Source organism: Somniosus microcephalus, unplaced genomic scaffold (genome assembly GCF_052327205.1).
Source record: "Somniosus microcephalus isolate GS21.2 unplaced genomic scaffold, FLI_Smic_1.0 unresolved_chr1, whole genome shotgun sequence".
In the NCBI taxonomy this organism is placed as follows: Eukaryota; Metazoa; Chordata; class Chondrichthyes; order Squaliformes; family Somniosidae; genus Somniosus; species Somniosus microcephalus.
This window is the reverse complement of record NW_028225179.1, coordinates 144,849,169-144,865,791: the sequence shown is the minus strand read 5'-3', so window position 1 is coordinate 144,865,791 and position 16,623 is coordinate 144,849,169.

The following is a 16,623-nucleotide window of genomic DNA, read 5'->3' as shown; positions in this document are numbered from 1 at the left end:
GCTCATTTCAACCCAGCACTACCAATTCGGTTAGCGTGTGATGCATCACCCTATGGTATTGGAGCGGCGCTGTCGCACAAATTCCCAGACGGCTTGGAGAGGCCAGTAGCCTTTGCGCCTCGGTCACTAATCTCAGCCGAGCGTAACTATGCCCAGATTGACAGGGAGGCCCTCAGCCTAGTGTGGGGAGTGAAAAAGTTCAACCACTATCTGCACGGGCAGAAATTCACCTTGCTGACTGACCACCAACCACTTGTCTCCATCTTTAATCCAAAGAAGGGCGTTCCGGTGATGACTGCGCAACGGCTACAAAGATGGTCCCTTTTTCTAGGGGCGAACCAATATGAAATAGAGTATAAGGGCACGAAACAGCATGGAAACGCTGATGGGCTATCACGCCTGCCACTGCCTACGGCGGAGTAAGCACCAGCAGTGGACCCTGTCGAAATATTTTATTCGACTATAATTGAACCCTTGCCAGTAACTAACGCAGATATAGAGAAGGAGACCCAAAATGACCCGACACTGTCTCGGGTATATGACTTGACGGTGAAGGGATGGCCAACGCATGGCAACTCACTGTTGCCAGCATTCTCATCCAGAAGAGAACAGCTGTCAGTATGCCAGGGGACCTTGATGTGTGGATCCCGAGTGGTAATTCCACCCAAGTTAAGGGAGAGAGTGCTCAATGAGCTTCACGAAGGCCATCTGGGAGGGGTGAAAATGAAAAGCCTTGCTAGGGCTTATGTGTGGTGGCCGGGGATCGATCAGCAAATCGAGGACCTGACAAAGAGCTGCTCACGATGCCAGAAGGTCCAAAATGCACCACCACATGCCCCTCTACACACATGGGAGTGGCCCTCCTCTCCATGGCAACAGGTTCATATTGATTTTGCTGGTCCATTCATGGGCTCAATGTTTTTAATAGCCGTGGATGCGCACTCGAAATGGCCTGAGGTGATCAAAATGTCCTCCACCACCACGGAGAATACGATTGCAGTCCTACGGACCATATTTGCCAGGAACGGCTTGCCAGAGCAGATTTGCTCTGATAACGGGCCACAGTTTGTGTCCGAAGAGTTTCGGAAATTTATGAAAAGGAATGGGGTAAGGCATTACACATCCGTCCCATATCATCCAGCCACAAATGGATTGGCTGAGAGGTTCGTACAAACCTTTAAAAAGGCAGTAAGGGTCATGTGCGATGACGACATTCCACTGCAGCATAAGGTGGACAATTTCCTGTTAGCCTACAGAAATGCGACACATGCAGTCACCAACCAGACCCCGGCCATAATGTTCTTTAACCGAAGGTTGAGATCTCATCTGGATTTGCTCAGACCAAATGTACGAAGAGATGTTGAGAATAAGCAATTCCAGCACATCAATGAGAAGCCGACAAGGAGCTTCAATGTAGGGCAACCAGTCTTGGCCCGCAACTGCCGAACAGAGAAATGGCAACCAGGAACGATATGCACACGGCAGGAGCCACTAATGTTGGGGAGAACATTGTGAGACGCCATGTCGACCAGATCCTAGAGTCACAGGAACGAGTCAACCCCATGTCTTGCGTACCTAGTGATGAACCCGATATACAGGTAGCATCTACCCCAGAAACAGTAGCATCGGAAGCTGATGAACCAACCGACGACAGGGGGCCAGAATCGCCTCCGCACCAAGAGCAAGACACTCAGGAAAGGCGCTGTCCAGAAAGGATCAGGAAGCCACCCCAAAGCCTGAATTTATAAATGGATTATTTTCAGTTAATGTTGCATGTTAAAAGTGTTAATTGTTAAATGAATGTTATGGTACTGTTAATCTAAAAGGGGAGGAATTGTAGTGTATGTACCTTTAAGGGGAAAACTACTTTTTACAGCTCCTGTATACTGTAGTACCGGCAGTGACCACACCTGTATATAAACCCTGAGCAGGGATCTGTATTGTTAGTTTTAGATAACCCTCATCCAGTAAACACCTGTTGATTGTTCCTCTGCAGTCTCTGTCTATTACTGGAAGGACACCATACATCAAGATTCACGGATTTAACAATACGCCTTTTCTTTCAGTGTGTCCTACTCTATTATTTCTCCTCCGCCTGCTGCTCCTACTGCTGAATCATACGATCTGGCAGTAATGGCTTCCTAGCTTTCCCTCTAGTTCATATACCTTCAAACTACACTGAGTGTGGTCCGTCTCTCTATGAGGGTGCTGCAGGGCTTCCCTCAAAGCGCCTCTGTCATCTTGTAGGTCGCGTGTAAGATTCTCCCTCTTTATCTCACACGATTGTAATGCTTGTTTGGTTTCCTCTAGTTCATGCATAGCGCTTCCTGCCTGAGCCACACACACGCTCTGTTGTTGCAGAACTATTGCAGCTTGAGAGGTCTGGCTCTCTAAGTCAGCAATTCGCATTTTCAAACCTCCCACTTCCTGAACCTGTTTTCCTTTTGGGTCTTCCACCTCCAGCTCTTGCTGTTTTTTTAAGTCCTCTACCTCCTGGCTACGTTTTTCTTTTAACTCATTGTGTTGTGCTTTTAGTTCTTCTATCTTTTTACTTTATTTCTTACAATACTCATACTCTCTTTGAGCACAGTATAATACTGCATAGATTAGTAGCCTTATCACTTTTAATTTTTTTTAGATTCACACGTTCCTGAATAAAGTTTATCACTTCTTCAAAGGGGACTCGGTCTCCTTTGGTTAAACATTCTGTCAATAATACCTGTACTTCCTCCTCACAATCACCTCTGTCTAACTTACTCTTATATACGTTAGCAAAACTCTTACTAGCTATTTTGTGATTTTCTTAACAGGCCTCTAACAGCAATAATTATCGGCTTGCAATCCATGGGCACGCCCCACGAGGGGTTAATCCCTCCTCGAGTGCAGCAGCTGATCAGGCGGCTACTCTCAAGGTCCAATCTATTAAACAATACGAGCCACTTTGTCTTGTCCCATCTGGGTTGCCAATTTGTAAAAACTTAATGATTCCTCAGAGTTATTGGACAAGACACAAATAGGCAGCAGCCAGGATGTTTGAGTAATAGATCAAGAGTTTATTAAGCTTACAGCATAATATACTTAATAACAGCCGATAGTTCAACGAGTAACTCGCAGCCCTTGGTCTCTGGAACCTCTCGGACACAGTTGATGTCGTCTTCAGTCTGTTCCTTTGTTCTCACAGTAGGTCTGTGTGAAGTTGTTCTTTGAGTATTGATGTTTTAACCCTTTTCTTATCAAAAGTTCATTTGGCTAGTGTCCATATATGGTCTTTAACAAAATCACTTTTTTCAATTGGTTCTAATGGTCAAAATACCATTGTCACACAGACGAAGGGTAGCATTTTGTTTATACATTCTTCACCTCATTGGAATTTACCTTATCTCTCTTATTTCTAGCTTCCATGGTACCAAGGGGCCCATGTCAGCGCTGTCTCACTAGTCTTGAGGTATCCAGACTATCTCACTTTAATCTACCAGATGGATACCTTAACTCCCATGGTCTCTCTCATTTTATGTTCCTTATACTAATTAACTTTTAATTAACTTTGCATTTAGTTTTCTTAAGTGAACTCTAATTCCTGCTTAGCATTATAATATGTTATTTAACTATTTAACCTTCACTCGCAGCCTGTGGTTGTTTGTTATCAGAGCTTAGTCAAAACTGCTTCTGACTGTCCTTCCAGCTGCATTTTGAACAAGACTTAATATTTTCATACCCACAGGGAATTATGGGTAAGATTAGTTGGTCAATGGCTGCACTTCAGTTTATACATATATGATTCTCATCTACTAAGGACCTCGAAATACCAGTCTTCCGTACAGTTGGTGTCCAATATATTAGCCACTAGCCACATGTGGCTCATTGGGAATCCAGATGTGGAAAGTTGTACTTGAATAGTAAATAACAAATGAGTAAAAGACACCATTGTTGGACATGTGATCGCAATACTTGTATCCGCACAGTGGAAGCAAGTGTACATTAACCTCTTTGTTCATCAGTTGGTAAACTGGTAAGACGAGTGTGTGTAAGACATTTTCTACTAAAATTATGTGGTTGTGTCTAAAATGGTGTTGCTGCAATCACACCTGTGGCTAGTCAGTGATTTACATAGAATATACAGAACAGAAACAGGCAATTCGACCCAAACCAGTCCATGCTGGCATTTGAGCTGCGGCTGCCCGCCCCAGGGATAAAGAGCCCGGCTCACTGCTCCTGGCCAGCCTGGACCAACCGGTGCTGGGAGAGCACTGTCACCGTCTGTCCCTCCCCACAAGGCCCTAAGACACAGCCGCAGCCTCTCTCCAACATTCCTCAGTGGCAGAAGCAGATTGAATGTGAGGACAATGGGGATACAATTCCGCCCCCCCCAACCCAGGTGGGTCAAGACTCCCCCCCTAAACATGCGGCCTCAGTGGGTGTGGCGCTGTTCACTTCAGTGGGCAGTGCTCTGGCCTCTGGGGCCACAAGATGCTGGGCTCCAGTCCCCGCTCCAGAGATTCGGCGCGCTGTATTCGCCACCCTGCTGCCGCTGTCTCCCCCATATCAGGCTGACCCAATACCCCGATTGGGCGGTCTCTCCCTTCAGTTCGCCAGCCTGACGCCGAGCTTCTGCTCGCTTCTCCTTTTAATTCTCTGTCCCACTCCCTCTCTGACCTCTCTGTCCTCAGCCACCGACACCGTTCAAATATAGAAACATAGAAGATAGGAGCAGGAGTAGGCAATTCGGCCCCTCAAGCCTGTTCCGCCATTTATAGATACATAGATACATAGATACATAGAAGATAGGAGCAGGAGTAGGCCATTCGGCCCTTCGTGCCTGCTCCGCCATTTAATGAGATCATGGCTGATCCTTTAATTCAGTATCCCGTCCCCGCCTTCTCTCCGTAACCCTTAACCCCTTTTGCCCGTAGAAATATATCTAATTCCCTCTTAAATATATTTAATGAGCTGGCGTACACTGCCCTCTGTGGCAATGAGTTCCACAGGTTCACCACTCTCTGAGTGAAGAAATTCCCCCTCATCTCTGTCCTAAATGGTTTAGCCCTTATCCTTAAATTATGTCCTCTAGTTCTGTTCTCACCCGCCAAGGGAAACATTCCTTCTGCATCCAGTCTGTCTAGACCTGTCAGAATTTTATACACTTCTATGAGGTCCCCTCTCAATCTTCTAAACTCCAGTGTGTACATCCCTAAACTACATAGTCTCTCCTCATAGGTCATTCCCGCCATTCCTGGTATCAGCCTGGTGAATCGCCGCTGCACCCCCTCCATGGCAAGAACATCCTTCCTCAGATGAGGCGACCAAAACTGTACACAGTACTCGAGGTGTGGTCTCACCAGTGCCCTGTACAGCTGCAGCAAGGTATCCCTGTTCCTGTATTCTAACCCTTTTGCTATGAAGGCCAGCATACCGTTTGCCTTCTTGACCGCCTGTTGCACCTGCATGCTCGCCTTCAGTGACTGGTGTACAAGAACACCCAGGTCTCTCTGTACTTCCCCCTCTCCCAATCTATTGCCATTTAAATAATAATTTGCCCTCCCGTTCCTGCACCCAAGGTGGATAACTTCGCACTTGTCCACATTATAGTGCATCTGCCATTTATCCGCCCAATCGCCCAGTCTGTCCAAATCGCTCTGGAGCTTCCTGGTCTCTTCCTCTGAGCCCACCCCACCTCCTAGTTTAGTGTCGTCTGCAAATTTGGAAATGCTGCATCCGACTCCCTGATCCAGGTCATTAATGTAAATTGTGAACAGCTGGGGGCCCAGGACAGATCCCTGTGGTACCCCACTTGTTACTGCCTGCCATTCAGAAAATGAGCCGTTTATTCCAACTCTCTGTTTTCTATCTGACAGCCAGTTCCCTATCCACGCCAAAACTTTCCCCTTTATCCCATGAGCCTCAATTTTCCATGCTAATCTTTTATGTGGGACCTTATCGAAGGCCTTTTGGAAGTCCAGGTACACCACATCTACTGGCTCTCCCCCATCTATTCTACCAGTTACTCCCTCAAAAAATTCCAATAGATTAGTCAAGCACGATTTACCCTTTGTAAATCCATGTTGACTCTGTCCTATCCTGTCCCCATTTGCTAAGTGCTCCGCTATTTCATCCTTAATGATGGACTCCAGCATTTTGCCCACAACTGATGTAAGGCTTACAGGTCTGTAATTACCTGCTTTTTCCCTACCCCCCTTTTTGAATAGTGGGGTAACGTTAGCTACCCTCCAATCCATCGGCACTGTTCCCGAGTCTAATGAATTCTGAAAAATCATCAATTTAATGAGATCATGGCTGATCATCCAAATTCAGTACCGTGTCCCTGCTTTCTCCCCATATCCCTTGATCCCTTTAGCCTTAAGAAATATATTTAACTCCTTCTTGAACATATCTAATGAATTGGCCTCAACTGCCTTGCGTGGTAGAGAATTCCACAGGTTCATCACTCTCTGGGTGAAGAAATTCCTCCTCATCTCAGTCCTAAATGGCTTACCTCTTATCCTTAATCTGTGACCCCTGGTCCCGGACTCTCCCGCCATTGGGAACATCCTTCCTGCATCTAGTCTGTCCAGTCCTGTCAGAATTTTATAAGTTTCAATGAGATCCCCTCTCATTCTTCTAAACTCCAGTGAATATGAGCCTAGTTGACCCAATCTCTCCTCATATGACAGTCCTGCCACCCCAGGTATCAGTCTGGTGAATCTTCGCTGCACTCTCTCCATGGCAAGAACATCCTTCCTCAGATAAGGTGACCAAAACTGCACACAATACTCAAGGTGTGGTCTCACCAAGGTCCTGTACAACTGCAGCAAGACATCCTTCCTCTTGTACTCGAATCCTCTCGCTATGAAGGCCAACATACCATTTGCCTTCTTAACCGCCTGTTGCACCTGCATGCTTACCTTCAGCGACTGGTGCACAAGAACACCCAGGTCTCGTTGCACTTCCCCTTTTCCCAATCTATTGCCGTTCAGATAATAATCTGTCTTCCTGTTTTTGCCACCGAAGTGGATAACCTTGCATTTATCCACATTATACTGCATTTGCCATGTATCTGCCCAATCACCCAACCTGTCCAAATCATACTGGAGTTTCTCCACATCCTCCTCACAGCACACACGCCCACCCAGCTTTGTGTCATCTGCAAACTTGGAGATATTACATCTAGTTCTGTCATCCAGATCATTTATATATATTGTGAATAGCTGGGGTCCTAGCACCGATCCCTGCGGTACCCCACTAGTCACTGCCTGCCACTCAGAAAAAGACCTGTTTATTTCAACTCTTTGCTTCCTGCCTGCCAACCAGCTCTGTATCCAAGACAGTACCTTACCCCCAATCCCATGTGCTTTAACTTTGCATGCTAATCTCTTATGCGGGACCTTATCGAAAGCCTTCTGAAAGTCCAAATACACCAAATCCACTGGTTCTCCCTTATCTATTCTACCAGTTACATCCTCAAAAAATTCCAGTGGATTAGTCAAGCATGATTTACCTTTTGTAAATCCATTGTTGACTTCGTCCGATCATGTCACTGTTTTCCAAGTGCTCTGCTATTACATCTTTTATAATGGACTCTAGCATTTTCCCCACTACCGATGCCAGACTTACCGGTCTATAATTGCCTGTGTTTTGTCTACCACCTTTTTTAAATAGTGGGGTTACATTAGCTATCCTCCAATCCATGGGAACTGTGTACCAGAGTCTATAACATTTTGGAAGGTGACCAGCAAATCATCTACAGGTAGACTACCCTTTGTCCGAACTTCCGAAAACTGAAACCCTCTAAAAACCGAAGGTTTTTTCGGTCAGCGTAAGTCGTGCGCACGACATGACCAGAGTGGTGCACGACTTACGCTGAGCAGGGCAGAGTGTCACTGAGTTCCCTCCTGGGTAGGAGATTGCAGGCCTAGCTGGATAAGGGATAGTGTATCCTTTATCCGCACTCCCGAAAACCGAATTAATCTGAAAACCGAAGTGTTTTCGCTCAGCGTAAGTCGTGCGCACGACCCCGACCCCCCACCGACCCCCACCCTTGCCGACCCCCACCCCCGACCCCCCCACGACCACGACCCCCCGCCGACCCCCACCCCCGACCCCCCCGCTGACCCCGACCCCCCGCCGACCCCCACCCTTTCGGATAAGGGATAGTGTATCCTTTATCCGCACTCCCGAAAACCGAATTACTCTGAAAACCGAAGTGTTTTTGCTCACCTTCCGAAATCCAAAATTTTCCGAAAACCGAAACACAGCTGGTCCCGAGGTTTTCGGATAAAGGATAGTCTACCTGTACTATTTCTAGGGCCACTTCGTTAAGTACCCTAGGATGTATATTATCAGGCCCTGAGGATTTATCGGCCTTCAATCCCGTCAATTTCCCTAACACCATTTCCCTACAAATACTGATTTAAGTCAATTCCTCCCTCTCATTAGACCCTATGTTCCCCGACATCCCTGCGAGGTTATTTGTGTCCTCCTTTGTGAAGACAGAACCAAAGTATGTATTTAATTGGTCAGCCATTTCTTTGTTCCCCATTATAAATTCCACTGATTCTGACTGCAATGAACCTACGCTTGTCTTCACCAATCTTTTTCTCTTCACCTATCTATAGAAGCTTTTACAGTCAGTTTTTATTTCCCTGCAAGCTTACTCTCAATCTATTTTCCCCCTCTTAATTAATCCCCTTGTCCTCCTTTGCTGAATCCGAAACTGCTCCCAATCCTCAGGTTTGCTGCTTTTTCTGGCCAAATTATATGTCCTCTCCTTGCATCTTATGCTATCCCTAATTTCCCTTGTTAGCCACAGTTGAGTCTCCTTTTTTGTTTTATTTTTATGCCAAACAGGGATGAACAAATTCTGTAGTTCATCCATGCGATCTTTAAATGTTTGCCATTGCCTATCCACCGTCAACCCTTTAAGTAACGTTCCCCAATCCATCCTAGCCAACTCATGCCTCATACTATCATAGTTTCCTTTATTTAAATTCAGGACCCTAGTCTTTGAGTCAACTACTTCACTCTCCATTTTAATGAAGAATTCTATCATATTTATGATTGCTCCTCCCCAAGGGGCCTCGCACAACAAGATTGCTAATTAATCCTTTCTCATTACATAATACCTAGTCTAAGATAACCTGATCTCTAGTTGGTTCCTCGACGTATTGGAGCTCAACGCAAGCTTGAGGAACAGCACTTCATCTTTCGATGAGGTGCTTTACAGCCTTGCAGACTCGACATCGAGTGCAACAATTTCAGATCATAACCACCGCTCCCATTTATTCGGACATGCTGTTGCCATTTACTGCTCCTCTCGACCCATCTCTTGTTTCATTACTTGGCCCATTACCACCCTCTTTTGCCTTGCACCATCATCCCTTTTGTCATTTAATCTCTCCTGCCCTCCACCCTATCACAGACCATCACTTTTGTTTTTTCCCCCACTCCCTTTTCCCCTTGCTCTGTACTTATTTATAAACTGTTAAATTCCTAACTTCTTCCAGTTCTGGTGAAAGGTTTCTCTCTCCACAGGTGCTGCCTGACCTGCTGAGCATTTCCAGCATTTTCTGTAGCTTGGATAGAAAGTTAGTTGACAGACGGGAAACAAATGGATGTTGCTCCGATTGGGGTAGATTGGAAGTGGTGTCCCCGAGAGGTCAGTGCTAGGTCCACTTTTGTTCTTGGTATAAATAGATGTCTTAGACTGGGGCATAGGGAGCACATCAAGTTTCAATAAAGAGTTTGGAATTCATCTTTGGATTGCGATACCTCAACTTTTCAAGTATGTAAGAGCTGATTTTCCTTCCACTACCACCTGGGTAGAAACCAGATGGAGCTCACCTGAAGTGTGTCCCACCTGAGCTGAACTGCCTCTACATCCAGGTCTCAACTGCTGCTTCAAGAACATAGGAACAGGAGGAGGCCATTTAGTCCCTCGAGCCTGTTCTGCCATTCAATCAGATTTGTATCCTAACTCCATTTACCTGCCTTGATTCCATAACCCTTAGCTTGCAAAAACTTATTGATCTCAGATGTAAAATTATTTATGAGCTAGCATCTAGGGACATAGGAACAGGAGTAGGCCATTCAGCCCCTCGAGCCTGTTACTCCATTCGATGAGATCATGGCTGACCTGTGATCTAACTCCAAATACCTGCCTTTGGCCCATTGCCTTAATACCTTGGGTTAACAAAAAACTATCAATCTCCGATTTAAAATTAACAATTGATCTAGTATCAATTGCTGTTTGCAGAAGAGAGTTCCAAGCTTCTACCACCCTTTGTGTGTAGAAGTGTTTCCTAATTTCACTCCTGAAAGGTCTGGCTCTAATTTTTAGACTATGCCCCCTAGTCCTAGACTCCCCAACTAGCAGAAATAGTTTCTCTCCATCTACCCTATCTGTTCCCCTTAATATCCTGGAAAACTTCGATCAGATCACCCTAATTTGTGTAATCTCTCCTCGTAACTTAACCCTTGAAGTCCGGGTGTCATTCTGGTAAACCTACGCTGCACTCCCTCCAAGGCCAATATATCCTTCCTAAGGTGTGGTGTCCAGATCTGTTCACAATACTCCAAGTGTGGTCTAAACAGGGTTTTGTACAGCTGCAGCATAACTTCTACCCCTTTATATTCTAGGCATCTAGATATAAAGGCCAACATTCCATTAGCTTTTTTGATTATTTTCTGTACCTGTTCGTGACATTTTAATGATCCATGTACCTGAACCCCCAAGTCTCTTTGGACATCCACTGTTTTTAGCTTTTTACTATTTTGAAAGTACCCTGTTCTATCCTGTTTAGGTCCAAAGTGGATGACCTCACATTTGTTTACATTGAAGTCCATTTGCCACAGTTTTGCCCATTCACTTAATCTATCAATATCTATGTTTTGTGGGAGAGAGCTCCACACTTCTACCGCTCTTTGTGTAAAGAAATGTTTCCTAATTTCTCTCCTGAATTGCCTGGCTCTTGATTTTAAGGTTATGTCCCCTTGTGCTAGACTCCCCCACCAGTGTAATTGTTTCGACACATCTATCTTATCAATTCCTTCAAAATCCTGAAACCCTCAAACAAATCACGCCTTAACTTTTTATATTCCAGGGAATACAAGCCTAGTTTATGTGAACTCTCCTCAAAATTTAACCCTTGAAGCCCTGATAATATTCTGGTGAACCTGTGCTGCACTCTTACCAAGGCCAATATATTGTTTCTAAGGTGTGGTGTCCAGAGTCCTACACTGTACAGGCCTGAGAGGGAGGTCTGCAGCAGCAATTGAGGCCCGTACCTGGAAACAGATAGTTTGGATCAGACAACAGTTACTGGAAATATTTTTGAATATATGGGCAACGCTAGCAAGGCTGCATTTATTGTCCATTCCTAGTTGCCCTGAGAAGGGGTGGTGAAGCTTCTCCTCCAACCACTGCAGTCTTTGTGGTGATGATACTACCACAGGATGTCGGGTAGGGGATTCCAGAATTTTGAGCCAGCAATGTCCAAGTCGGGATGATGATTGGGGGCGAAGCTCTTCCCATGATATTGCTGCTCGTGTTCTCCTTGGTGGCAAAGTTTGTGGGGCTGGGAGGTGCTGCTGAATGAAACTTGCCGAGTTGCTGTAGTGCATCCTGTAGATAGGATATACTGCAACCACAATTCACTGGTCAAGAGGGTGGATATTCTGTTCACTGACTGCTTGATCCTGAATGGTGACAAGTTTCTTGAGTGTTGATTCAATACACCCATCCAGGCGAATGGTGAGTTTAGCTGCCACATTTCCTACATTGCAACAGTCACTAAATTTAAAAAATAATTTGCTGTAAAGTGCTTTGGGACGTCCTGAGGTCATGAAAGGTGCTATAAAAATGCAAGCCTTTTGTTCTTTCTTTGATTCAATAAACCCATCCAGGCGAGTGGTGAGCATTGCATCACACTCTTGATTGTGGAGATGTTTTCAGTGGATGAGATGAGCTGCTGATCAGGGTACCAAGCCCCTGTTCTTCTCTTGCAGCCATGTTGTTATGGTGTGGAGATGCCGGAGTTGGACTGGGGTGGACAAATGTAAGAAGTCACACAACACCAGGTTATAGTCCAACAGCTTTATTTGAAATCACAAGCTTTCGGAGCGCTGCTCCTTCTTCAGGTGAAGTGGAGAAATGCATAAAGACACAGCTTATATAGTCAGAGAATCATGTCAGATGTTTACAGGTAACCTTTCCAACTGCCATTTATCACACCTCGGCAGAGAGATAATCACAGCAGTCAAAGGTGTGAATGGTGTCCAAACAGGTCAGTCAGGGAAACATTACGTCAAAGAACAATGAGGTGGGGTCACAAGGGGTCAAATATTGCAGATGCTGGGGTCTGTATGAAAAACAAAAAAACAGACAAAAAACATTTTTTTTGGCTGGAAATCACAGCAGGTCCGGCCGCATCTGTGTAGAGAGAACAAGCCAATGTCGACTCGAGTCTGGATGACCCTGCATCAGGTGGGGTTACATGTAGCGTGACATGAACCCAAGATCTCGGTTGAGGCCGTCCTCATGGGTGCGGAACTTGGCTATCAGTTTCTGCTCGACGATTTTGCGTTGTCGTGTGTCTCGAAGGCCACCTTGGAGAATGCTTACCCGAAGATCGGAGGCTGAATGTCCTTGACTGCTGAAGTGTTCCCCGACTGGGAGGGAACACTCCTGCCTGGTGATTGTTGCGCGGTGTCCGTTCATCCGTTGTCGGTGTCTGCATGGTCTCGCCGATGTACCATGCTCCGGGGCATCCTTTCCTGCAACGTATGAGGTAGACAACGTTGGCCGAGTCACATGAGTATGTACCATGCACCTGGTGGGTGGTGTCCTCATGTGTGATGATGGTATCTGTGGTGATGATCTGGCATGTCTTGCAGAGGTTGCTGTGGCAGGGTTGTGTGGTGTCGTGGTCGCTGTTCTCCTGAAAGCTGGGTAATTTGCTGTGAACGATGGTCTGTTTGAGGTTAGGCGGCTGTTTGAAAGCGAGTAGTGGAGGCGTGGGGATGGCCTTAGCGAGGTGTTCGTCGTCATCGATGACATGTTGAAGGCTGCGAAGAACATGGCGTAGTTTCTCCGCTCCGGGGAAGTACTGGACGACGAAGGGTACTCTGTTGGTTGTGTCCCGTGTTTGTCTTCTGAGGAGGTCTATGCGATTTTTCGCTGTGGCCCGTCGGAACTGTCGATCGACGAGTCAAGTGTCATATCCCGTTCTTACAAGGGCATCTTTCAGTGTCTGTAGGTGTCCATCGCGTTCCTCCTCGTCTGAGCAGATCCTGTGTATTCGCAGGGCTTGTCCATAGGGGATGGCTTCTTTAACGTGGTTAGGGTGGAAGCTGGAGAAGTGAAGCATCGTGAGGTTGTCCGTGGGCTTGCGGTAGAGTGAAGTGCTGAGGTGTCCGTCTTTGATGGAGATTCGTGTGTCCAGGAATGAGACTGATTCTGAGGAGTAGTCCATGGTGAGTTTGATGGTGGGATGGAACTTGTTGATGTTATCGTGTAGTCTTTTCAGTGATTCTTCGCCGTGGGTCCATAGGAAGAAAATGTCGTCGATGTATCTGGTGTATAGCGTTGGTTGGAGATCCTGTGCAGCGAAGAAGTCTTGCTCGAACTTGTGCATGAAGATGTTTGCGTATTGGGGTGCGAATTTGGTCCCCATGGCTGTTCCGTGTGTTTGGGTAAAGAACTGGTTGTCGAAGGTGAAGACATTGTGGTCAAGGATGAAGCGGATGAGTTGTAGGATGGCGTCTGGAGATTGGCTGTTGTTGGTGTTGAGTACTGAGGCTGTCGCAGCGATGCCGTCATCGTGGGGGATACTGGTGTAGAGTGCCGAGACGTCCATCGTGGCGAGGAGTGTTCCTGGTTCAACTGGTCCGTGGGTGCTGAGCTTCTGTAAGAAGTCTGTAGTGTCGCGACAGAAGCTGGGGGTTCCCTGTACGATGGGTTTCAGGATGCCCTCGACATATCCAGAGAGGTTCTCACACAGGGTTCCATTGCCTGATGCGATAGGACGTCCAGGTGTGTTGGCTTTGTGTATCTTTGGGAGGCAGTAGAAGTCTCCCACGCGGGGAGTACGTGGGATGAGAGCATGTAGGATGCTTTGAAGGTCTGGATCGAAGGTTTTGATCAGTCTGTTGAGTTGGCGGGTGTGTTCTTTGGTCGGATCTGCGGGTAACTGTCTGTAGTGTTCCTGGTTGTCCAGTTGTCGGTATACTTCTTTGCAATAGTCCGTCCTGTTCTGTATGACGATGGCACCTCCTTTGTCTGCTGGTTTGATGACGATGTTGCGGTTGGTCTTGAGAGCGTGGATGGCGTTGCGTTGTGCTCGCGTGACATTCTGGACTGTCTTGTGAGTGCGGCTGATGAATCTGGCGTTGATGCATCTCCTGACAGCTTGAGCATACATGTCAAGCTTAGGGCAGCGACCCTCCGGAGGGGTCCAATTTGACTCTTTCTTCTTCGGTTGCTGCACTGCGGATCCCTCTGTCTGCTGTTCCAGATCATTGATTGTCTCATTGGGTTCGCTGCTGACATCTTGGGATTTGTGGAAGAATTCCCGGAGCCTCATTCTCCTGATGAATTCCTCTGTGTCTGCTGCGAGACCGATGGGGTCCATTTTGGTGGTGGGGCAGAAATTGAGCCCTCGGCTGAGAACTTCAATTTCGTCTGGTTGAAGGGTGTGGTCGGACAGGTTGACGATGGATTTCCCTGTGGTTTCAACCGTGGTACCGGGGGAGGCTTGGTTGCTGCTGCTGGTGATGCCAAGTTTCTCAAGCTTCCTGTTCTTGGTGTGCATGTAGGTAGCGTAGTTCCATTGCCTTGTTTGTTTGGCGGTGTCTCGTAGCTGGTCTGCTGTGTCCTGAGCACAGGCTGAGAACATGGACTCCATCTCGGTTTCGAGGTTGCGGCGTCTGCTGTAGAGCTGGTGTACGAGATGGTTGAGGAGTGTGCGAGAGGTACGACGGCAGGGTGTCTCAGCGTAGTCTGTGTTGTAGGTCGACTTGAGTGGGTTAGTGATCTGTAGCCCTTTCGGGATCTTGTCTGCTTTCTTGCATCTCTGTAGAAACTTGATGTCTGTGTCGATATGCGCGATCTTCTTGGAGATCCTCTCCACTTTGAGCCGGCAGTTTGTGGTGTCGATAGTAGTCATGGTGTGGAGATGCCGGAGTTGGACTGGGGTAGACAAACGTAAGAAGTCACACAACACCAGGTTATAGTCCAACAGCTTTATTTGAAATCACAAGCTTTCGGAGCGCTGCTCCTTCTTCAGGTGAAGTGGAGAAATGCATAAGGACACAGCTTATATAGTCAGAGAATCATGTCAGATGTTTACAGGTAACCTTTCCAACTGCCATTTATCACACCTCGGCAGAGAGATAATCATAGCAGTCAAAGGTGTGAATGGTGTCCAAACAGGTCAGTCAGGGAAACATTACATCAAAGAACAATGAGGTGGGGTCACAAGGGGTCAAATATTGCAGATGCTGGGGTCTGTATGAAAAACAAAGAAACAGACAAAAAACATTTTTTTTGGCTGGAAATCACAGCAGGTCCGGCCGCATCTGTGTAGAGAGAACAAGCCAATGTCGACTCGAGTCTGGATGACCCTGCATCAGGTGGGGTTACATGTAGCGTGACATGAACCCAAGATCTCGGTTGAGGCCGTCCTCATGGGTGCGGAACTTGGCTATCAGTTTCTGCTCGACGATTTTGCGTTGTCGTGTGTCTCGAAGGCCACCTTGGAGAATGCTTACCCGAAGACCGGAGGCTGAATGTCCTTGACTGCTGAAGTGTTCCCCGGCTGGGAGGGAACACTCCTGCCTGGTGATTGTTGCGCGGTGTCCGTTCATCCGTTGCAGCCATGTTGTTGGTAGAGCTGGTCCACTTAACCATCTGTTCAATGGTGACCCTCAGGTTGGTGGAGGATTTGGTGATGGTGATGCCATTGCTTAGTCTGTATATAGCCGGCTGCTTTTGAAGATGCGACTTTGCCTTCACAAAGACTGCGGTTTAATTCCTATGAAAGTGATCATGAAGAGATGTGTTTGTAACAGGTAGGGTTTTCAGTATGAGGTCGAATAGGTCATTCCCTTGTGTTGGTTTTCTCACCACTTGACACAGGCCCAGTCTGGTAGCTATGTCCTTCAGGACTCAGTTAGCTCATTCAGTGGTGTTACATTAAAATCCCCTGAACAGGGTACATTCTGTGACCTTGCTTTGCTCAGTGCTTCCTCCAACATAGAGTCCTGATTCATTAGTTGAGGGAGGCAGTCGGTGGTGATCAGTTTGGAGGTTTCCTTGACCTTTTGTGACCTGAAGCAATGAGGGGTCTGGAGCCAATGTTGAGGACTCCAAGAGCCACATCCAGCCAATGGTACACTGTTGTGCCCCTCCTCTGGTAGGTGTATTTTGTCAGTGGGGCAGGACATACTTAGGGATGGTAATGGAGGAGTCTGGGTAGCTCGCAGGTGGGACTTTGTGTCAGGTTATTGCTTAACTGGTTCATGGAACAACTATTCTAAATTGGACCCTCATCCCCCCGCTGTTGGTGATGACTATGCAAGGTTGACTGGGAATTACCTGAGTCTTGTCCTAGCCATTGCTGCTGGCTCCATCTG